General features: G+C 37.9%; 1 long non-coding RNA gene across 2 annotated transcripts in view; it reads right to left on the reverse strand.

Moving 5' to 3' along the window:
• LOC134514546 (uncharacterized) overlaps positions 1-25,061 on the reverse strand; it is a 123,927-nt gene that overhangs the window by 72,775 nt on the left and 26,091 nt on the right. For both annotated transcript variants that reach the window (XR_010070749.1, XR_010070750.1), the window contains exon 2: positions 4,884-5,004. This is a non-coding gene — a long non-coding RNA (uncharacterized LOC134514546). The remainder of the gene's footprint in view (positions 1-4,883; positions 5,005-25,061) is intronic.

Genomic DNA, 25,061 nt, shown 5'->3' on the forward strand with positions numbered 1-25,061 from the left:
CCTCACATGCTAGTCATAACAATTTTATTACAGTATTTTTTAACAAAATGAGGAAACGGTAGTCAGCTAAGAGCATCAAAATTGCTATACTGACTCTGTTAGTGCAAATCATCGTATCTTTTGAATGGCAACAAACCCAGGGCATGAAGCTAGGTATGACGGCTGTGCTAGTGATCTTGAGCATCAGGTTCTGTTAGCCTAAGAAGGATGTTCTGAAGTTAAGCTAACCGAGTTTTTAAACTTTAGAAACATTTTCTTGTTCACTGAAGGGCAGAAAAACATTTTATGTAGCATTTAGGCCTTCACAAACCCTGAGAATGCTGCTGGTCCCTGCCATAATGAAGAGTGACTGCTGCTTCTTAATTTTGGCTACTTATAAACCTGGCTGTACAGCTGGGATCCAGCTGTACGCTTTCAGGTACTTCAGCATTAACACTGATGCACTGAGATTTATGAGATATTGTGACAACCGATGAAATGCTAGTTCACTTCTACCTTTTCAAAAAGTACCTATGAGATCTCTGAACTGCCACACAATACTTACACCTGCTTCTTTTATAGCCACTTGCAACAGTATGTAAAAGAGCTCATTAAAGGGCTGAAGCAAGACCATTCAACAAACTTCAGCTTAGACAGAGTTTCCACTCCTGTGGACTGGCATGCTGTACAGTGCGACCCTGTACCATGATTAATAAGTGAAGAAGGTCCTCATGTAACTTCATCACACAAATGCTCTAGAGGCCCTAAACATCAAAGACCTTTGAAACAAAATATTTGAGCACCATGCAATCTTTATCCTTTTTTCCCAACACAGTGTTATGAAATGTAAAAGTCCTCTTAACCTCACTTCACAGAATCTAAAAATAACTATAGTCAATGGAGAATGAAAGATGGATACTTCCAGAAGATGGATGAGTGGCTAAGCTAGGCTTTCCTGTAAAATGACCACTGGAGAAGCCTCTCTCTTTCCAAAAAGGCAGGCCTCCAGAGATTGCTTAGATAGTTAAACTTCTCTAGCCAAAATTAATCTTTCTGAATAGGCCTCAAGTCTGTTTTCACCTCTGAAATGGGTAAGCAGTGCTTCTATGTTTCACAGCAGCACTTCAAGGATGAACACATTAAAGATTATACCAAGGCAAGGTTTAAAGACCTCTATCAGAGGTGGAAAAAAAAAAAAAGGCAGACATTATTTTCAGGACAAGCTCTTCAGGACTAAAGGACAATGTGAAGTGTTCATATATTACACTTCTGTATATGCAGCTAACCAGAAATCTCCTAGATTTGTCTAATTCCCACAAGAGGTCAGTGGCAGCTTTCTCTTGTCCTTGTCCAGAACTCCAGTCACTGGACTACTCTTTCTCTTTCCATGTGAACGAAAGGTTCTGCACGGTATCAGCACAGAAATTGGGCTGCCTCATGTCCAGGACTTTAGCAAGGCAGCTGGTGATCTACCTGCAACCTATAATGCATAACAACTGCTAAATCTTGTATGTCTTGATACTGTAGATAAGACATGAGAAAGTTCATGGGCTAAGTAACAGGTAAGAGGATAGAGAGAATTTTGACTTCATAAATACCCAAGCAATCCATTGATATTATTTATCTTACAGTTAAATTTTACTCTCCACAGTTAAATCTTTCTGTTGTTTTTTTTGAGGTTAAAAAATGAGGTTAAAAAACAACAAATCTGATTTAGTAAAGTTCACCTTAGCACAGCGAAGGATTATTCCACACTAACAACAGCCCTAATCTTCCACCTGTTTTTAAAAACCTTTCCTGCTTTTCACTGTTTCTGTTGAGCTTTTCAAAAGCACCAACTTCAAAATCTTCCCTTCTGCAACCATCTTTCTGAAGATGCCATGTACTGCATATACACAGCATAATCACATCATTCACAAACTTCTGAACATTTTTAAAGGTTTCAGTATCATAATCGGAGCCCTAAGGGCCTATAGGATAAAGTCAACCTGTCCCTGAATGGGCCAGGGAGAGAAAACAATCTCCTAGCTGAATAGGGAGCATTCAGGATTCGGTGAATGGTCTTGATCTCAAGATCCTCATTCAGTAAGCAGGCAATTATTGTTGTGCTATGTGGGCTGCAGCAAGGGATTAAGTGAATCAGGCATCTCTGGGTTAGAAGCTTCCTGGGAAACCTGCCAACAGTCACTTCCTGAAAGACTACTTCTTACCCAATTCTTTCACTCTGACACATCTTGTAATTGTTGTTTTATGACCCCGTTCAGTTTTCTGCATCAACCGGGATGATAATATTACCATAACAACACGTCTCTGTCTAATGAGACCAATTATTCAAAGGTTATTTCTTGTCTTGAGACAAATCATAGGCTGTCACTACTCCCTTTTTCTCCAGTGACAGGATATCAAGATTGACTTAAAAGTTTCCTCATCTCGGGAAGTTTCTTGTAAACACTAAAGTGTGTCCTTACAAGGCAAAGGAACAGTGCCCTGCTTCATCAGAGCAACAGGGAACAAAGGGGACTTCTGCTTGCCCTAGTGAAAGGGCCCATGGAATCTCAGCTGCTTCATTCTGAGTCACATAAATGCTGAAAAAAGCAAAAAGTCAACTAGAAGTCATCATGATAAAGGGACAAAGTGAAACCTCATTTACTCCAAAATAACTTGCATCCTTGTCAACACTAGATATCAAAGACCAAAAAGAGATCTACCATAACAAAGCACACGCTTTTCCCAGTCAAAGCCCTGATGTGTTTCTGCTCTGATATCTAACTGTGATGCAGATAATTGTGAAAGGCAACAAGAAGTCAAAATAAATAGTATGCCAAAACCATAAGAAAGCCAGTGTCAAAACTGAGATTATAATGCAAATTCCTTAATTTTATTGACATGAAAAGATTCGTGCCTCTTGTAACATGCTTCTTCCTGCTGGAAAGGACGTGCATGTTACATAGGGTACAAAGCTCTAATGATAAAGGAAGACATTTAAGATCTATTAGCTGGCTTGCTACATACATTAATATACTGGTAATGATCTGACTGATGTGATTGTGCCTGACAGAAGGACTCTAGATAAAATGTGGGCTTTGGGCTGTTCACATCTCAATCTCCTAGCACTCTCTGAACCAGCAGGCTTGGCTTTGCATGCACAATACACCCTGTAAAGGCCAACTTCTGTGTCAGTTACTGCACTAAATTACTTCATCTGTAGAAATGCTGAGAAGGGATGCAAATTAACAAGAGACAAATAATAAACTGTGTAAATAGTGTCATCACAGAAAATGAAAGCAAAGTGACTTCACATAACTAAATTTCAATTCCATTTATACTGCAGTAAGGGCTCTGAAAAGAGACACACAAAAGTATCTGGAGAATGATGGAAAAGGCTTACTGAATGAGGATTAATAAATACCAGTAGATTCATTTTGGTTTGGTTATCTCAATCTTTAATCATAAAACAGAATTTCTAGATGTTCACGATGGAATTCACAAAAAGCTTTTATTCTGAACAATTTCAGCACTATAATTACTCATTATCCAACCATGTACTTCTTTAGTATCTTCTGAAATCATACTTTCCTTCACATTTCCACAAAAGTAACAGTGCAGATATTTCTGGGTTAGTAAATTCATCATATACTTTTGTGGATGAACACCTGAACAACCTTACTCCATACAGCCACAAGATAGATAGATGTGCTTCTTGACACACTCTACCACCTAGACTGACATGCCTTAGCTGTCCTTTGATCTTCCTATGCATTTCCTTCCAATGGAAAGCAAGAAACGGAGGAAAGGGAAACCTGGCTTGCACTTGAGGCTTGTCTTAACAGGGAATCATGTAAACACCGAGACACACAATTTAGAAATAGCATTAGAAAGTCTATTACCTACACACTTTAATTTATACTCTGTTGGGACTCAGCTAGAGAAAACACTTACGTATGTGTTTAAGACCATCCCTATTAAAACGTGGAATGAAGCATATATTTAAACATGTTATCCAATTTTATAAATTCAGTGAGTCCTAGGTATATGTAACTGTATGTTTTTATGGATAGGAATGTTTTCTTGTATCAGAATTTTTGTTTGGTTTTAAGTACATTCCTGTATTAGTTGTGTACATTTAAAATACACAAAGATCTCATGTTGAAGAATATGTGGGACAAGCTTATTACTCATATAGTAAAATAAATCAATTCAACTTGACTGTACATGAATTTAAATTCAAGTGTGTTCCATAAATCATTAGGGTATCAAAGACAAAAGAAAGCAGAAGCTGACAGAATCAAGGTGGTATAGTAGTTTTGCATAGAAACAGTATGAAAAGGAATAATATTCAGTTATTAATAATGTTGCTAGAACCTTTCATGAAACTTTGGTCCCAATCGTGAAAGGAAGTTCTGCTGCGAAGTTTGATAAGTCTAGATTTGGCTTTCCCTGTTTTCTTTCTCCTCCTCTTCAGTCTCACCAGTTCGCCAGAAAGATAAAGATAAATATCCACGATAATATCTTGACTCCATGGACTTCAAAGAAATAACTGTATGTATTGTAGCTTTGCTTCAGTTAGAATTACAGGACTGTTAATTTTATCAAATGATAATGTATACATTTCTGAAATGTAAAAATAAAACTATTTAAGCATATGACAATATTGCTGATTTAGCCTGAAAAATATTCCAACTCAGAGTAGAGTTGACGTATTCCAGTGACATACAGATTAATTAAAGATGAAAAAAAAAATCTCAGTGTGAAATAATGAACACTGTAGCTTCATGCAATACATTTTATCTAGGATTTAACTTCGTAACAAGAATGCAACATCCATGACCTTTAACAGATCAACTTATAAATACTAATTGGAGTAAGCTGTATAGACAGGTGTGTCAGGCTATGATAAAAATTACCTTGCCAACAGTATCCTGATGCAACCTTCTCTCATTTCAGACTTGCATATATTGGGTGATACGCTCTAATCCTTCCTCAAATGCGTCAGTAGCACATTTCTGAATTTGGAATACCGCAGACCTAGATGATGAAAAACATAACATTATTTAATCAGAACAATTAAGACAAAATGATGTGCCCTATCAACTATCCGTCTCATACAGAATCTGTGGAAGAGTTGATATGATCTATGTGAAAAAAAATTGCTTGGGACTAGAAAACCTAAAACCATTAAACATTGAACAAAGTAAGGGTAACACTAGTCCTTTCTGTGTAAAAAATATGTTTGTGGGTTTTTTTATATTCTAACAATATAAACTCTAACAACCCTGCTAAAGCGAGGTCACAGTTTGAGTTGGTTCTTGTCCAATGTATTAGTCACATATCAAAACTGACTTCACATAATTTCTATTTTTGTTTAGTTGCTAGATGATAGGATTCAAGTACTACTTGGTGGGGGGGAACCCCAAACAAAAAAACCCAACCAAAACAACTCAGAATATCTTTTCTTTTCTGATCATCATTCCACTATTAGCATGTTATTCAGTAACAGTAGCAGAGCAGCCATGACATATAGTTTGCCAAGCTTTTAGAAAAATACTGAAAAAAAGATACAAAAAAATTCACACTAGAGCTACAGTGGGAACCTGGAAGAAAATGGTGATGGTACATCATCAAAAACCACCACTATATTATAAGTTTTTCTGGTTACATTAGCTTTACATAGATATGATGTGAAATTCTGGCCCAATACTTGTATCTCTAATTTCATCTGGTACCCTTTTCAGCATATTTTCCTCTCTTTTGAGATTTAGGATCTTATTTTTTCTTTTTCTCATTTCCTCTGTATTTTGCAGTTGCACTGCAGATAGATAGGCACAAAAATTCATGCCTGCTTTATAACTCCTTTTATACTGACAGAGCAATCCTTAGACATGGGATCTCTAGAAAAGACACATTGAAGTCACTATTACAGTGAACTACATTTCTTTCTTCCAAGAGAGGATACTGGTACTAAGCCTTAACAAGGGCTCAGTATATATCCATGTGCTTAGTGACTGTTCAACCAGCTCCTTTGTCTGCCCATTGGTGTCTAAAATCAAAATGGGATTTGGGGAATTTCATGTATTGCTCTGTATACTGCATGAATACATGCATGTATACTCTGTATACTGCATACTAATATAACTGCATGAATGGACACAAAACAATCATCTATTTTTTTTAAACTTCTCACTTGTCTAAGTAAATTCCCCTACACGGAAATTAATTGGACACATACAATTTACTTTTTATCCAGGGAAGCTTACTGTTAACTACCCTAACATCTCCCTTTAGCATAATCCTATCCAGGGATCCATGCTGAGAAGAAAAAGGATTAAGAAAAATTAAAGCAATTTCTTATAATATTTATATTGCCACTGGGACCCAAATGACACACTTTTGCTTTCAGGTGTTTTTATTCTCTAGAAGTCCACATCTAGAAGTACCTAAAAGATCCAGTGTGTAAGAGAAACCCTCAAAAAAGGTTAGAATATTCACCACTCTAAGCTTGAAAATGCTAAGAATAATCTCACATTTTCATCAGATGGTGATGTAGAAGATACAATGCTGTTGGCACTAAGTGATTCCTAAAAAAATTTTGCCAAATATTATTTAACACTTTGCCCAATCTTTTAATCCTATGCTACAGAGGTAAGCTCTAGAAATGTCCTTCCACCACCTTAATATGTACTGAAAAATCAGTGCAAATTTTTAAAAGGTTTTCAATAACCTATATGAGCTTTTTCTTCATAGATATTTGTGTGTGTGTATATATATATAATTATTTTTTACACTTTCATGTTCTTTTCTGAAAAAAAATCAGTGTTTCTGTTTTTTTCTGAAAGATCTCAGGAAGAAAAGAGGTGCTATAAATAACTATAACAGCTACAACTAAATAGCAACTATTTTTTTCAAATGGTAATGTTCAGTCCATTATAATCTAACAATGGAATGAAGATAAAGTTTGTGGGAAGATGTAATATCTTTTATTAGACCAATTAACAGAGTTTAAAAAGACAGACTGTCAAAGAAGGCTGAGCACTGCATGATAGCGTATTTATTTTTCCATATGTACCAGCTACTGCGACACCTTCCTCTGCAAGACTTCCATCTCAATTAATGGTTTCATTACCAGTGATGATTTCATCAGTTTGGCACCTGCCTGTTCTATCCATTGCCAATGAACAGTCTCTAGGCAGTAAGAAAAGACTCTGGCCCATGGAGAAACCATTTAAATAAATCTGTCATTTTTGTTTCTATGGAAACATACATCTTGCAGCTTTCCCAAGCTAATAGTCAAGTTAGCCTCTCAGTCATGTTCGTTTATTTTGGTATCTTCCCCTTAACCATCATATGATATTTTATGCTCATGACTGTCTTTTTTGGAGAAAATATGCTACAGCCAATGTTTGCCCTTTAGTTCTGATTGGTATTTGTTTAACCTTGACTGAGTCTTTGACTGCAGGCTTTCCATTTTCAAGTGTTTTAGATCCTTTTGATTAATGAACTTTTTCTCTATCTCCTACATAGTAATTTTCTCTGGAGAGAACTCCAGACGATGCCTATCCAAACAGTCAAGCCAGTTTCTGGGAAGTCACTTGACACATCAACCAAAATGTGCTTCAATAACCAAGGAAACAAGTACACCCATTTGTGTATTAACTGTTAGTCTGAAAACTTACAACAATATTTCATTAATTTTCCTGACCTTTATAGTTGATAATATGTCATGAGATCTTTTCTTATTTATTTTCATACCTAATGGTTACTTCTCTTTAACATATTCTTCAAATTATCTGATCTTCTATTTCCAATTACTTTATTTCCTGCATGGCTGACAACAGAGGCTTCTGATAAACTTATATGTCCGGGCCCTCCAGACAACATACTGAGAAATAGGGGTTCTAATTAGAGCTGGTTTCAAAAGCTTTTTAATAAAAAATAACTAACAGAACTATCCTTGTTACCTTCAGCACGAGATGAAGGTTGCTATCATGCTCCTATCAACCTGAAGAACCTCTCACTTTGGCCTTCAAAGAGTCTGCCTGTGCCCATCATGAGAAAACACGCAGTGTCCTCCAACATCGTTGTCCTCCTATTGAAATTTTCAAGTAACTACTGCCATGAGTCACTTTCAATTATCAATATATATAAGGAAGTTCCCACAGGCTATCTAACAGCTATGAACACACTTCCCCTTTGCAGGACTGACAAGAAGACGCAGCAGTGGATACACGCCTCCCTTCCCTTGAAGTTAACATCCTTATAATAATATATAGCACCTTATAATAAAGGTGGGAACAGATTCTCATCATAAAAAGCCTCTGTTCCTATTGTCATGCAGCAGAGGAATCTAAGAAAGGCTTGTCCTTTGAGACAGTAATCTTTGTTAGTTACTGCTCTGCTGCTGCCTGATTTTTAACTTTTTTCAGACTCTTCCGCAGTTTTAAAATTCTTAGTGACACAGCAACATTTCCCTCATCAGGAAGTGTTCGATGTCCATAAGAAAGGGCCTTCAGCCTATGGATCCTTGCATATTTGCTGTTGCATTAAACATTAAAAATAATGAGCATAATCATTGATATAGCTCTTCCTAATTGTATATTCTTTCCATACTCCCCTAAAATGAATAATTAAAACAGCAGCCTGGCTTCACCTTCAAAATCCAAAGCATTTTTCTTCTATTTCAGCAGAGAGAAAGATGGGCTTCCTTGTATCACTCGACTGCAAGTCATTACAAAGGCCTTTGTGACTATAAAAAAAAATCTTGATTTCACTGTGGCTTTCTAACACACAATCCATCACATCAGCAGCGGACATGAGTGCAAAATGGGTGTTTTGAATAGTACACATCTCCTCTGCAATACTCACAGCTCTTTCCTCTGAAGTAAATCAGAGAGTGTTTCAGAGCTCCTTGAACAAAATCTTCCAACTTGGTTTGATTAATTAGTGTAGTCAGAACCCTTTTGCAAGACTAGTATTATATCTTCATTAATTGCCTAATGTTTCTTTTGCCTTGGGAAATTTGATTAATGGTCTTCAAACAAAACATCTGGTCGCACGCAGAAGCAATCACTCACTCCTCTAATGGTATACAGATCATGAAGGCACCAGGATTGGTGCAGATAATGTACATGTAGCACAGTCTGCTGCTGCTGTCTCTGTTGTTCCAGCACGCAGTATCCATTTTAGGTGATTGTCAGCCAAATGCCTTTCTGTGCTTGATGCACAGGCACTCAGTCCTGTTCTTGGTTTCATATGTAAATTAGTGCAACTCCCAATTTCCATTGGACAAAATAATCATGCTTCAAATTTTGTACAAACTGCCTTTTCAGAGCCTGTACTAACGAATCCCCCAAACAATCACAAGAAACAAACAAAAAACCGTATTCTTCAAGCTTGACTGTTCCTAGCCATCTCAAGGATTTTCTGTCTCTACCATCCTGATTTCCTTTTCTTCAGTGCGCCATGCCATCTCTATTACTTTTGTACAGAAAAAAAATACTGAGTTGTCAGAATAAGTCAGTAAAAATCACTCTGCACCATTATATGAGGTCCTAGCACTTCTGCACAGGATGATCTGGACGACCCTGAATGCCCCCACAGAGCTCTGCCACCCAACCATCTGTTAGTGTATGCACATGCCTGCTCAGGCAGCTGCAGCTGTGAGTGGGTTCATTTTATAGTTTCACCTAAAAAAGCGCTATTTCTATTCGGTGCGTGTCCAAGGTAAGAAGTGGGTTACTCAGCTCAGCATGAAAATCACACAGAAAATTCCTCTGCAATATTCCGTAGGATCTGACAGAACAGTGGTCAGATTGTGCATTGTAAGTCTCCAAAATGGGTTAGTAGAGCCGAAAATGTGAAAGTCTTGCTCAAAACAACTTCCAGAACGCTCTCAAAACCAGTTCCTATCACGTAACTGCTGCTCTAATTCCTGTAATTTTTAAGCACTTCAAGAAGGCCACTTAGGCGCTCAGTCTTTTTGCCAAGGAAGTATACTATTAGAAATCTAAGAATATAAAATTATAAAAATTTTATTATATTATTTGAACTCTGGTATCTGTGGCAAAGCACCTTAAATTAAGAATTCAATTTTTATATTTTAGTTTTTAAAATGGGATTTGAGAGTCAAGTCTTGGGCACTAACTTTCAAGTTAAAAAACAAGGTGATTTGTGTCCTCAGAGATTTTAATAAGTATCTCAGTCACCAGAACTTACTCCTAATACCTCCAGATGCTTGTGAAAAAAAAAAAAAAAAAGGATTTTCAAACAGAGAAAGATGAATTAAAATTAAAATAAAATTTCTTCCCCTGTAGGTGCTATTGCATATTGTTCACAAAATATTGTCCACAAATACTTTTAGATCCCTGGCTATAAACAGTCAGACACATGGTGCACTTATGTGCAATCTATTGTGGTTATTAAATAGCATGTTAGATTCTGAGAAAATAACATGTTCTGATACTAACTGCTTTTAACCACATTGTTATGCATTCTCCTTCTGAAGGAATGGGTTATATTTGCATATATCACAGTGAAAAGAATAGAAGCCAAAGATCAGTACTCCACTTAACAGCATCAATATACTCAAATCTTTTCCAGGCCAGACACCGAAAAGAAGTATCATTCACTTAATGGGTGGTTACGTATGCCCCCCGGTACAAATATTTAATGATTTATACTGATGCGTTTCTAAAATACTTTCTCAGGCAGATTTGTGGGAGCTATTCTGGGTACAGGAAGGCACCTTCATCTTCTGAGAGTGCAAATCTGAAAAAAGTAGTCAACAGATGATAAAGATAAAGTCATATTTTGGAATCAAGACAAAATGAAGAGTAAAAGGTACTGCCTAAGGTAATGGCTATTAAGCTATTTAGAGTGCTTTCAACCGACAGCATCCATTTTTTATCCTCCTGACTTGAAGAAGCCAAATGACAAAATACCCATTTGAGGTATTCGGTGACCGATCATGTCTGAAGCACTCAGGACAGAAAATTCCAGTGTTTATTTTTGTCCAAATTAGTTTGAAGGACATCTGAGAGGTAAAAGGGCATCAAGGTCTATCCCATGACGGATATTCTACTCTGATTTGTCTACGGCATTCCCTAAATAATGAAAGAAAAGAGAAAATCATAGAATCATAGGGTTGGAAGGGACCTCTGGAGATCATCTAGTCCAACCCCCTGTCAGAGCAGGGTCACCCAGAGCAGGTTGCACAGGAACATGTCCAGACGGGTTTTGAATGTCTCCAGAGTTGGAGACTCCACCACCTCTCTGGGCAGCCTGTGCCAGTGCTCTGCCACCCTCAGAGTAAAGAAATTCCTCCTCATGTTTAGGTGGAACTTCCTATGCTCAAGTTTGTACCCATTACCTCTTGGCCTGTTGCCGGGCACCACTGAAAAGAGCCTGGCCCCATCCTCCTGATACCCACCCTTTAAGTATTTATAAGTGTTGATAAGATCCCCCCTCAGCCATCTTTTTTCCAGACTGAAGACACCCAAATCCCTCAGCCTTTCTTCATAAGAGAGGTGTTCCAATCCCCTAATCATCTTGGTAGCCCTTTGCTGCACCCTCTCCAGTGGTTCCCTGTCCTTGAAGCGGGGAGCCCAGAACTGGACACAGCACTCCGGGTGCAGCCTCACCAAGGCAGAGTAGAGGGGGAATAATAGATTGGAGATTTAAAAAGCAAGAGAAGAAAATGGCTGTTCTTCCTGGCTCAACATCAGAAGAACATTCTTTCAGTAAACTAAATTCTTATGTGGAATCACTTTGATACAGCAGGCTGGTCCAACTGGCAGCCAAAAGAGCCCATAGGGCAGCCCAACTTGGCTCACCAACCGTCTCAAAGGAGGCTGAAGAGAAGAACATGTAGTGGCAGCCATGAGCAAGCACTCAGACCCAGAAGGTCATGGTGCAGCCCACACCTAGAGCCCAGAACAAGCTCCAGTTCCACAATTAGAAAAGATAGGCCACACTGGCGGATGGCATAAAGATTGCTGCGATAATCAACTGTGCAGAAAAGCCAAAACAAAGGCATAATAACGAAAAGCAATTAGGCATTCAGCCCTGAGAAAGCAAACACAACCTTTTCTCTGTTGTTCAGTTGTTTCAGGGCTGTGTCTGTTGTCTGAGTCCTACATCATATATCCTTCTCCCCCGTAATGTATTTAAAAAAAAAAAAAAGGTTGAAAAATAGAGCAAAACATTATTGTATTCCTATAAATCTGAAAAACGTCCCTGCCAAAGCCCATCACAGGTTGGTTATTGTACCACTGATTCCACACCGTGCTGTTAACTACATTTAAATTCAAGTGATATAAAAATCTTGGACAGGATTTGGTATCCCTCACTTCAGCCACTAATGAATTAATATTATAAATATTGTTATATATGAAAGCAAACAATTACATTCCATTCTGTCTTTGCCTTCAGGGACATTAAGCCTAATATCTGGGTGGACTTCTATGTTACTTCACTATAAAGGCTATTAGCAAAATAATAAATTGTATGTAATATAAAAATGGAGCTACTGAATGCTTTTTGAATTTCCTGCTGGTAATTCTTATTGTCAAAACATCACATAATACAGCCGTCACTGAACAGCAGCAGAATGTAGCTTTTAACTGAAAATGTTGAGACTGTGTTCAGCAAAGGGTGAGTGGTAAATTATTCTGCTTGTTTATTATTCAGATTAAGCATTCCAGAAACATTTCCTATTCTATTAATTAATAATTTGAAAACTGCTCAACACGGAAAGCTGTGAAGAGACAGCTTTTTAGAATTTGATTTTTTCACATGCAGAATGTAAAATTAAATTGCAAAACTGCACATTTATTTGCTAAAAAATAAACAAGTAGCCTTCCTACTCCTTCTGCTGTGCAGCTTCTCCAGCTATTCCTGCTCTGTCCTGGCTGCCAACTCTTCACAGTAGACAGACTAAAAATAATCTAAATACGAACATGTAGTCGATCACCTAATGTATCAAATTCTCTCTATCTTATGTTATGCTTCTCCACAACCTGGCTGCAATATATGTGTAAAAGCTGGCAAATTGACTAACACTGTTGTAGCTACAATAGCCTAAGGATATAAGCCAGGCAAGATTTATTGGGAGACATAATACCTTTTATTAGATCAAATGATGCAGCTGGAAAATAAACAAGCAAGCTTTCAACCACACAAAGCGTACTTCTAAGTGTGCATACACATATATATGCACACAGGCCAAGCAGATGGAGTTAAAAAAACAGAGAACACAGACCTATGTCCAAATTTAGTCTTTTTATTCCAATTTTCCTGCAAAATTCACATATTTCAGAAATCTCTGAGATGGCAGTGCTACATCAGATGTATTATAATCAGTTCTGGGAGGACTGAGATTCTTTAGCTCACATAGCCGGTGCTGAGAATTAAAAGCCACAATCTGTCCAGCTCCCTCTGTTTCCCAGTTGTAATTAAATAGACCTTCACAATTTATATTTTCTCCTCAGTATTTTGCATACAATTAAGGTTCCTTTAAGATTAATTTATCAAAACATGTTTGCCTTCTCTTTATAGTAAGACAGGGCTTCCGTTTGTTTAATTTAGTACCCAAGAGTTCACGCTGAAGACTGATGTTTGAGATTACAACAAACTATTTGTTTGAAAACTGTAAGCTGGCAGACATTCCTGACATTAAGACAGATGCACCAGGAGTATGTTCTGCTCACTATTTTCTAACAGTATAAAAAGTACGTTAATTTATAAATAAAAGATTTAGCCATGCTTGCGATTGCAAAATTTATGACTGCTCCTGCAAGTGTGTGTAGTCCAGTGCAATTCAACTCCCTGAACCAATCTTTTACAAACACACAATAAACTTCCTTCAGGCAAGAGAGCTGGTTTTTTATTTATGAGCATATAGTTAATATTACAAGCAGCTACAAAAGGAAAGAAAAAGGAAATCAGAACATGTGAAGCATCAGGGCATTCCAAAAAAGGTAAGCATAAATTTCAAACAGAGGCTTTTAAAATTCAATTGAAAAATCATTCCATATTGGATACTATTCAGAAAATTTGCTGCTTTTGGATAAAAAAAAGATACTTTTACAATGCCAATACATTGGCATAATGATATAGTTCATAGTCATCGACACTCTTTCCCATACCATTTCTAGCTGCATCATTCTCATGAACACATTATGCGAATACAAAAGTAAGTGAATGATAGAAACCTCAGCAAGTTTGCAGAAGTTCCTTAACTTGGTTCTCAAGATATTAGACTGGATAAAGCTGCAGGAAGGGAGCACTACTGACATCAAAGCAGTCCTGAATAAACTGCACCACCTAAAAAGGTCAAACTCAAGCCAAAAGGAAAAAAAAACTGAAAAGAGCACCGGATCCAGGAATAATTACCTCTTATTTCAATGGCGGAAGCAGGAATGAAGTTGGAGTAAATTTCAACTTAATGGGACACTAGTCCTGAAAAAGTAGTGGTGGGATAGAATCCATGTAAATAAAACCAATTTTAGTCACCATTTCTATTGACTTCTGGGGAATACTTTACCATCTTAGGAATATTTCCTAACTTTATAAAGTTCCTTACTTAAAAATCCAATTCCATTCAAGGATTGTTCACCCTGAGGATCTAAATCCAGCATAAACTATCTGCACACTGTTCTATATTGAACCACTTTGTGAAGTTTTTTCCACATGCATATGAATTGTTCAAACCAGAGATCAATCACTGTGTACATACATTTAGGATATAGAACCATATTTTCTGAATAACTAATCACCAATTAACTCTTGTAATCTGCAAATCTATGCCTAAAACAGTAGAATTCCATTCTCATTTCATGCTTGACTGTAACTTCGACGATGAGGTTACAGAACTTCCCCCCACCCCCAATGCTACTCTAAGTAAATCCCATCTGATACTATCAAAAGAAGCATTACAGCAGCCAACCATCACCCATATGTCACAATCTGGAAAAAAGGGCATTTTACAGCTATTCCACAGTATCAAGGATACTGCTGTAGAGAAAATAAGTATATCATACTAATCAGGTAGTTGTGGAAACTGTGTTTCTCATTGAGCATAAATTGGCAATTGCTACCCAAAGGAATCATCCTAGGTGTTTTGAACTAAATTAAAATTCTCTAAGAATTAGTCTGTGCAAAAGTCCTGCTGGGCAAACTGATTTTTCCATGTGCATTTTCCATTTTGCCTACATTCAGTTAGATTGTAAGGGATTTGAAATTTCTCATGGGATGATGTTCACTGCAAAAAGGTAATTGGGATAGCACAGCTTGTGAAGCTTTTGAGCTAGCATTGTGAAATCTTTGCATAGCTTTTAAAGCTTATTAGCCCAGTTGTAGACAGAAACACTAGGTAATTAGGTAGGTAAAAATGACTCTCAAGTGTACAGTTGCATTCCTAATAACCATAACAACTGCTTAATAATGCCAAGCAGCAAGGTAAAGTTTAGAGGGAGAAAGGAAAATGGGTTTCAACTCATTTCGGCCAATGGCAACTTCAAGAAAGAAATTATTAAGAGTTCACTTTTACCAGACCATTCAGCTGGAGCCACTCTCCATGTTCCAAAGCATGTAGTTGGATCTGTAATTGCCACCAACTAGTCAACTAGTTTTATCCAAGAGCTCTCTCTTTCGATATCATACCATCCCCTAATAGCTGTCATACCAGCTCAAGACACTTTACAGGTGTGAATATCCCCATTTAAAATAACTGGTGTTATCCACATTCTTATTTAGTCTGGATTTGAGCCCAGGTTTGTACCCTAGCTCACAACCCACCTCAGCAGCTATGCTTAGTGCACCGATGGCTTCACAACAGTTTGCTCATGACAGACTCAACAGAAGTTCAAGTTCCTATACAGAGAACAGGTTTCAAGAAGCAGGGCTTTTAGTTCCTGCCCCTACATGCTATCATAAACTGTTCCCGTTTCCATTTCAAAGTCAAACAGGTTAGCTTAATTTGTGGATGGTGTCAGTCTCCTTGACCGTACACTGGAGCAGAACAAAAGAGAAACAATTAAATCCATTACCAGTAGCAACTGAGAGACCACAATACTAGTGGTCCAGTGCCTGTTACCTCCCTCCTGAGACAAGTACCTACCCATCCTAAACTGAAACAGCTACTGAAGGTCAGGAGCATTGCTGGGCCAAAGCTTAGATCTCACAATTGGGTCACAAATGCAGCATAAAAAATCACCAACACCTTGATGTCCCTTGGCTGTGTATGCAAGAATTTGCTGTAATCCTGTTTAACTGCTGACAATCACTGGATCCTATTCCTATTTTTCTACACTTGGCAGAATTATTTGCATGCATTACAATATACAGAGGGCACAGGTTTGACCATCTGGCCATAGATGTCAAACTGAGGCATTTTCCAGTGGCAGCATCTGGTTTCTCTACAAAAAGCAGTGTGTTTGCTGCTTTCAGCCTGTTATCTGATAGGGCTACACACTGTTATCTAGGCTGCCAGATCTACTTGTATTGCCTTCTTTTGATTCATCATTAACTCTCTAGTGTTTTCTCTGTGTGTAAGACTATGTACAAGCTTATTTGTTTCGTAAAGGTCTAATAAGGAGCTAAAACTTAACCTATAGGTTTCTCTGTATGTGCTAATCACATTCATTCACCTGACACGTGAGCCAAAACGACTATATAGAGATGGTTTTGAAAGTACTTAGCACTACAAAGAAGAGTTCATTAGCTTCCAAGAGGTTTGTAAAGCAATAATTCCCATACCAACATCACTTTCTAGTTGTTCCAAGTTGTCTCCTGTCTGTATTACCTGGTACAGGTAATTCAGACACAGGGAGAAAGGAAAACTGGGGTCAAACATGATTCAGTTGTTTTGAAAAGGAAAGCTATTTGCAAAACAGTCATTACATTTAAAAAAAATAAAGAAGAGAGGAAAAGTATAACTAATTAGTGAGAAAAGCCAGCTAAAGACGATGATTCCTACTCCCTGCATTCCTTTTCACACACAAGCATGAAATATGTGGTCCTGCATGGAGGCAGTAAAAGGCACACTGAGATCCTAATCTATAATGAACAGGTCATGGCACATCCTCAGCCATGCAACACCTTTGGCCCTTAGAAGCTAAGAATAACACATGTAACAAATGGCAGTACAAAAGGATATCATTCAAGACAGACTACAAAGGTGTCTATGCTTTCTAATACCTGGCACATGTCAAACATGGACAAAAGTTATAGTGGTTCCTTAAGAGGGAGTTCCAAGAAAAAAAAGTGAAGCCCAGAATCAAAGATGGAAGTCTCTTTCTGTAAAGTCTCTGCAGAAACATGCCATAGGATTTTTCATACATCCTATGTCATTTCATTCGGTACTTTAGAGTTTGGAAGACCAGGAACTAACTTCTATCAAAGATCAGGACGAAAGTCACAAAAACTGAAGCTAGTGGCCAAGTCTAATTCGTCACTTATAATTATGCCATGTCAGTCAGGATCATATTTTTAAATCACCTTTCAGGCAGACATACATAGATAAATCCATCAAAGGATCTAAAAGAATATACATAACACCAATTCATGCATTAACATTAACACGGCCTGTAGGAAGACACGCAAATTCTCTAACTCTGCCATGGCAGCACAGCATGCGAAAATGACTGCAGTGATTGCTTACCCCAGACTATTCCCAAAATCAACCCAACTGTGTTCATGGGCTCAGTACAACAACAAATCTACAGAGACTGTACAATCTTTCTGCCAGAAGCAGAAGTGCACAGGGCAGACAGTGAGTTTGTGGTACAGCATTTGGATACAATACTCACATATCATGTGCAGAAAAGGGAATATCTTGCTATTATACCAGCAGGCCTAAAAGATGCAGTAGTATGTTAGCTCCCAAGTGCCAGGAATAAATATGTCCCATTGGAGGACTACACTGATTCAAGTGCAGAAAAGGCATCCCTTATGTACAGATGCTGCTTGTCCTCTGTTGCAGAGAACCACAGCAGGAATTTTATGTTTGAGCATATGGACGAGTTAGTTATGCCCTATCTACTCAGAGAAACAAACAGAGCCAGGCTGGATAGCTTGCAGGGCAGAACAGCTCTTCTTTTTTTTTTACTACAACCCAGTAAAAGGCCACGATAGTGGCACTGAATTTCTATTTTAATCTGTTAATAGAAACAGTTTCTGATTGTCTGGTCAACTGAGAGCTAGAGAGATGGAAAATTTTACCACATATTATGTATTACTGAATGGATTCAGTGCTTTTCGGCTTTCCTCTTAAGATAAGCATTCTGCTTTTTTCCTAAGAAAAGACTCTATGAGTTGCATATTTTTATGACAAGACTGAATTGTCTTCAGCAGAAGCTCACATTTCAAAGCATACAAATTCAGTGTGCACTGAGCCCTGACAGGTCAAAGGGAACAGATCAAATCCACTTGATACATTGCAGAATGTTATATGCTGTGCACAGATATATGTGACCTTTTTCCTGGCTGGAAAGAATTAATTTTGGAGATACAACAAAGCTTGAGGAATGGATTCGGTACAATGATAGCACTGCTAAACAACAGGCTGACTTCTGAAGAAGAATTAAAGAAATGGTTATCTATTATTCATGACAGTTTAACATGTTTATGTCCTTTTCAATAAGCACAGTGCATGTGCTTTATTATTCATCATGAACTAGCACTTCGACCACCTCATCTGATACACTGACTTTCAAATGCAATAGCTCTAACCTTACAGAGAGAATAAAGGCCACAAAATCCACGTCTTGCATATGTGTCATACTTAGAGTTAACTCTCTGTTGGTTTGGAAGATACTATATCTAATCTGCAGAGTTTCGTGAACGTCTTATTTTTTATTAATTTTCAGAGATTGGGTGCAGCATAATATGAAGCCCACATTAAATGAAAATACAAAAGTGTCTTGACATGATGGGGCTTTGAAAAATGTCAGTTTCAAAAGTGGTACAGCAGACTGCTCTGCAGGTCCAACAGACGCCCTCTCCTGACCTGGAGCTTGTCTATCAGGAGATTTCTCTGAACTAATGCTCAGATTAACGTGCATCAAAAAAACATGCTCTCCTGTTATGTACTTATTCTGTACTTATTAGCTAAAATCCCCTTTCTTTGCACCATAATTACTAACAGATTATTTTTCTTAGACTCTCTGATATGCATCAGGGATAATTTTGAGATTATAAATAGGTTGGCAGAAATAAAAATTAGAAACAAAAAAGACTGAACTGATGAAATTTATTTTTCATACCAGATTAGAGAGAGAGAGAAATCTATACCTGAGGATCTCCATTTAAAGCCAGAGTATGTCTTTTTGGCTCAATCCCTGAATGCTGTTCTTAATTTTGAATTCACAGAATCATAGAATCAGAGAATGGTTTGTGTTGGAAAGGGCATTTAAAGGTCATCTAATCCAATGTCCCTGCAGTGACAAGGGACACCTCCAACTCGATCAGGTTGCTCAGAGCCCCATCCAACCTGACCTTGAATGTTTCCAGGGATGGGGCATCTACCACCCATCTGGGTAACCTGTTCCAGTGTTTCACCACCCTCATCATAAAAAGTTCTTCCTTATATGTAGTCTATATCTATCCTCTTTTTGTTTAAAACCAATACCCCTTGTCCTATTGCAATAGGCCCTGCTAAAAAGTCCTTCCCCATCTTTCTTATAAGCGTCCTTTAAGTATTGAAAGGCTGCAATAAGGTCTCCCCAAAGCCTTCTCTTCTGCAGGCTGAACAACCCCAACTCTTTCAGCCTGTCGTCATGGAAGAGAGGTGTTCCATCCCTCCATCCCTCTGATCATTTTTGTGGCCCTCCTCTGGACCACTCCAACAGGTCCATGTCTTTCCTGTACGGAGGAATCCAGACCCAGACACAGTACTCCAGGTGAGGTCCAGCAGAGGAGCAGAATCACCTCCCTCGATTTGCTGGCCATACTTCTTGTGATGCAGCCCAGTTGGCCGTCTGGGCTGCAAGCGCACGGTGTTGGCTTATGTCCAGCTTTTCACCTACCAACACCCCAAGTCCTTCTCAGCAAGGCTTCTCTCAAACCCTTCATCCCCCAGCCTGTATTGATATCAGGGGTTGCCCAGACACAGATGCAGGACCCGGCACTTGGTCTTGTTGAACCTCATGAAGTTCACATGGATCCATTTCTCAAGGTTGTCCAGGTCCCTCTGGATGGCATCCTGTCCTTCAGGTGTGTCAACCGCACCACTGAGCTTGGTGTCATCATCCAGAGAAGTATACTTGAACACTGTAAAAATTTAACCAACTTTTCCAGAAGTAGAAATCTCAAGATTTCCACATCGAAATCTGAGAACACAGCAGGCCTCATTAATCTTACCTTGAGACCGGTATTGAGCTGACAGCATACAGATATAAATAGCAAGAAACATAATCACAGATATTTTCTTCTTTAATCACTTTCTGATCTTTTTTTAAAAAAAAATATTAAAAAATACCCCTTATTTTTAAGTATGACTCTTGAGTTTCGGCTTGGCCCCTTTTCCTTTATAGAACTCATTTTTATTGGTAATGTGAAAAAAACAGCACAACAAATTTCAACCATCCTCATCAACTTCTACATGGCCCCTTCAGGGCCTTTTCTGTCCCACTTCCCCCAGTTCATAGACATTTTCGTATCTTTTAGGTTTTGGGTAGATTTAATTAGACACTTGCTAGCACAACTCCATTCTATTCAGCTCAAGTTTCTGGTACCGTAGCTATCACCATAATCTCCAAACACGTCATCAGCGATCACTTGGAAATTTAATGTAGGGTCAGAGTTTTAGTTTTAAACAATATAACCGAAGAGTCTTGAATTCACTGCTGTAGTCTCAGACCACATCACCCTGTTACAAACTCTTCATATCTGCCAATGAACTACAAAAGTATGCATTATTCATCATCAGTAAACACATTTTTTCCACCAGTTAGTGACATTTAATCATCTCAAAGGGAGAGTTACTTACTAAGTTTTGAAAGCTTTCAAAGGTATATACAGATCCCTTCTCCCTTCTTTGCAACAATGTACGTACACAGGTTATGAATACATCTCTTCAGTGCAACAACAAATGAAACAAGACTAAAATATGATGAAATGTTATAATGTCAGTGTCTACTATGCTCACACACAAAAAAAAAGTAAAATACAACATTGCATAGGCGTTTAAAATTTAGAAAATATCTTGTCAGGTTTTCACCCTGGTAAGCTTTAATATTATATTTAATAAACAGAAGTCATGCATCACACCTAAAATATCTGTTTCAAAAATAAATATAGTCAAAAAACCACAATTGCCATTGTCAACTGAACTGAGCTGGGCAATTGTCATAATAATTTCCTGTAAATACTCTGAATTTAAAACAATGTCATTTTGACTACTGTACTCCTGAGAGTAGGTTTAATGAACGTGAACATTCAAGCAAAACAAACTTTATTGAGAATATTCATGAGCAGACTTCCCACTTTAAAACAAGGCAAAAGAAGCAAAAATTTTATTACTTCATATTGAATTGAATGATTCAAAATTTGTTTAGTTTCAGGGTTATACAAATTTAAGCTTCAAGGTACAGGGAATTGTCTTTGATCAACAGAACATGTAATTCTGAGTTATACAACAAAAAAACAAACAAACCATTCTAAATAATTACACATGCTTGATTTATACATCAGACTATCTCATAGCTGTGTCCAGATGAAGTTCTGTGGATTATTTCAATACTTAAAGGGGGCTTACAAGAAAGATGGGGAAGGACTTTTCAGCGGGGCCTGTTGCAATAGGACAAGCGGTAATGGTTTTAAACTAAAGTAGGGTAGATTTGGATTAGATATAAGGAAGAAAATTTTTCTGATGAGAGTGGTGAAACACTGGAACAGGCTGACCTAGAAACATTCGAGGTCAGGTTGGATGGGGCTCTGAGCAACCTGATCTAGTCAAAGATGTCCCTGCTCATGGGCAGGGGGCATTGGATTAGATGGCCTTTAAATGCCCTTTCCAACACAAACCATTCTATGATTTAACTAGTTCCAACTGTAAATCAGCATAAATAAAATGGGGATTCATTTTGCCTTTGTGATTTCATTTTCAGAGCCAGTCCTCATGAGATGATTAGTTTCTCCTGCAGTTTCTCCTGCAGTACTGGACATCACAAGCTCTTGCTGATTCAAGGAAGCGCTTGCTTTCACCGTTTTGGAAGGCACAGATCCCTAATGCTTGTGAGCTTGCCACTGCAGCAGCAGATTGCTAAAGCATTCTAGCACCTGGCTTACTAATAGCTTTCCATTCGTGTGTGTCTCTGTCATTTTAGACCACCTGAACCATGCTTCTTTCTGTTTGTTTTACCTCATTCAGAGAGTTTTGGAAATAGTGTGTCTCAGTGAAGTTTGCCTTTCAATTCGAAGGACTTGAGAGCCGCCTAGTGGAGGCCTCTGTCCAAATCCCAAAATTCAGCAAAGCTTCCTTTTTATTACAGTCTATTACACCCCTTACTGGTATCCCTCCTGACACTGTTCTTAATAGCTGAACACCACATGAGGACTTCAATTTGTTTTCATAGGTTTGTCTTTTTTACAGAAATTTGAATCATTCTCTAAGATATAAAACTGAAAGTGGTTTAAAAAAATAAGGCAGAATTTGAATTAAGTGCTGATTTCTCACTATAACAAAAATCTTTTCTAATCTCACAGATCTCAGCATTAGACAACCTTGTCAGCTTGTGGCCAGTACTAACAAGGAACTTAATTCTGTAGACCCAAGTCTGAGCAAAATTAGAAAATACACAAGAAGACAATGATACACTATATATTATAAATATAAAACATCATTATGGTTCATCAGTGCCAAAACCTACCAAACCATAAACTACACAAAATTGCAATCACAAACAAAATCCCATTATTTCAATTATCTCTTTTCCTCATTTTGCCTGTAACATTTGATTAACAATCCTGAGATGCAAAACCACAAGGTACACATGCACTGATGGATCACTGATGCATGTGTGTATAAAGTCAGTAACGTAGAAAGCTGTAAATCAGACTACGTCTCTGATGTTTTGTTTTCATCTATCCGCTATTGCTTTACACATAGAGGTTAACTAAATATTAAAAACATAATCAACCCTGTTTTAATCTGGACTTCAGGAGTAAAATCTGATGTATACGTATATTAGTTAAATCTAAGCAACAGGAGTGTGGGCTTACCACCATTCTCAGGGTTGTAATAGCATAGGGCATGGCATTAGGCGAGCATCCATTGCTCATCAAAAGCCAAGGAAGAAGTGCAAAGGAGCTTGGGAGTCAGGGATGTTTCCAAAGCTCAGAAAGAAAAATGTCAGGCTGGGTTTACAGAGCCCACTGGGAGTCTATTAGTGTCACCGGCATAGAAAGACACAGCAACGACACAATGTGGTTTATGTGTTATGGCTCTGGTGAGACAACAAACATGCCTTGTGATTCCCGTGAGGAACTAAGGCACACCCACAGGAAGCCACAGTGAGCCTGGACGCAAGTCAAAGAACAGAGGAAGACTTGGAAAGGAAGCTATGGCAGTGATGAACAAGTGTCGATGATCTGCAACAAATCAGAGAAACTCGTCTCAGAGAAGGCAAAGTAATCTCAAGGTCTCCATGGCTGAGGTCATATCTCATGATAGATAAGATTTCTCCATCATGAGAGTGATGGAGAAATGAGTTTCTGTGAAGAAAACTTAGAGTTTACACACATTTTCCTTGACTGTAACAGGATTTGCAGGTACAATAGAGTGCTGCATATTACTCCAAAGAGCCTGACGTTGTGGCACTGCTCTGGTTTTACCAACTGAAATGCCAGAAAGAAACTGACTTAAAAAAACCTAACAAAATATAGCACACAACGGTGCAAGATTGAAAAAATATCTTAAAGAAACGTCATTTTTTCCCCAAATCTAGTATCCAGTCTGAATTGATTTCAACATCACTTCTAAAACACAGAAAACTCCTCTAGCATGTGAAATCAAAACCACAAACACAGATGAGGAGCTGAAAATGACTATTTTTAATTTGGAAACCTCAAACAGCTGTCATAGCAGAGACACCAAATGGTAAAAAGGTGGAATAAGTGCAGCAAAGAGGCAGCATTGACAAGAAAAGAATACCATCCTACCCAGAGAGAGAAGACAAGAACAGTGAAAAGGCATATACACTGACATCAACATGTTTGTTTCCTTTTAGAGAGTTGTCTGTCATATCAAGATAGCAATAGGAAACCTATTCCAGGAGTAGCTCACAAGAGAAAAAGCATTCCTTGAGACAAGAACAATCTTTCTGCTCTGTTAGTGTGTAACATCCTGTGCACTGCGACTAATGTCTTCGCAGGGATGCCAAGCAAATCTGTTTTAATCACTATCAAAAAAATATATTCATTTATTACATATACAGCTAATATGGAGCTGAAAACAAAAGCCTATGTATATGTATATATCTAGGCAGAACAGAATGGGAAAGTGTATAACAACTAAAGGGGAAAAAACAACCACACCAAAGCTCAGATCTTCACCAGATGCTTCTCCAGAATGCTGCATCTGACATGGACACCATTGCCATTTACCACGAGATTATGGTTTAATAAGTACAGGAATGTCTCATTAAAAGAAATCCTTGGAAGCTTCTTCCAGCTGCTGGTAATTCTGAGAAATGATGGAGCAACACTACAAAATCCAGTTTCTTATACAGCATGCTTAAGCTTATACAGCATGTTTAACAGTTCAAGATACTTAGCTTTGTAGATAACTTGTCCTTGTTTTAAGATGAAGAAAAAATTATATATCTATATTCTGACTTTTAAGTATATTTTCTTGATAGTAGGTTTGTAATATTTTGCTTAGGATATTGTATTTGCTTAGGTGGTCTGGATTCAAACAGAAATAAAGTTGTTCTGAAACTGATAAATGGTAGTGTTCATCAAGTGAAGTCTAAACAATTGTCTGTGATTATCAAAAATTCAGACAGAACCTGTAACACCCTTTCTAAGAAAAAACTTTCAGTAAGGAGTTCTGCTATGACTGATGCTCTGATATAATCCAATAAAAGTTT

This window comes from Chroicocephalus ridibundus, chromosome 4 (assembly GCF_963924245.1).
Source record: "Chroicocephalus ridibundus chromosome 4, bChrRid1.1, whole genome shotgun sequence".
Taxonomy (NCBI): Eukaryota; Metazoa; Chordata; class Aves; order Charadriiformes; family Laridae; genus Chroicocephalus; species Chroicocephalus ridibundus.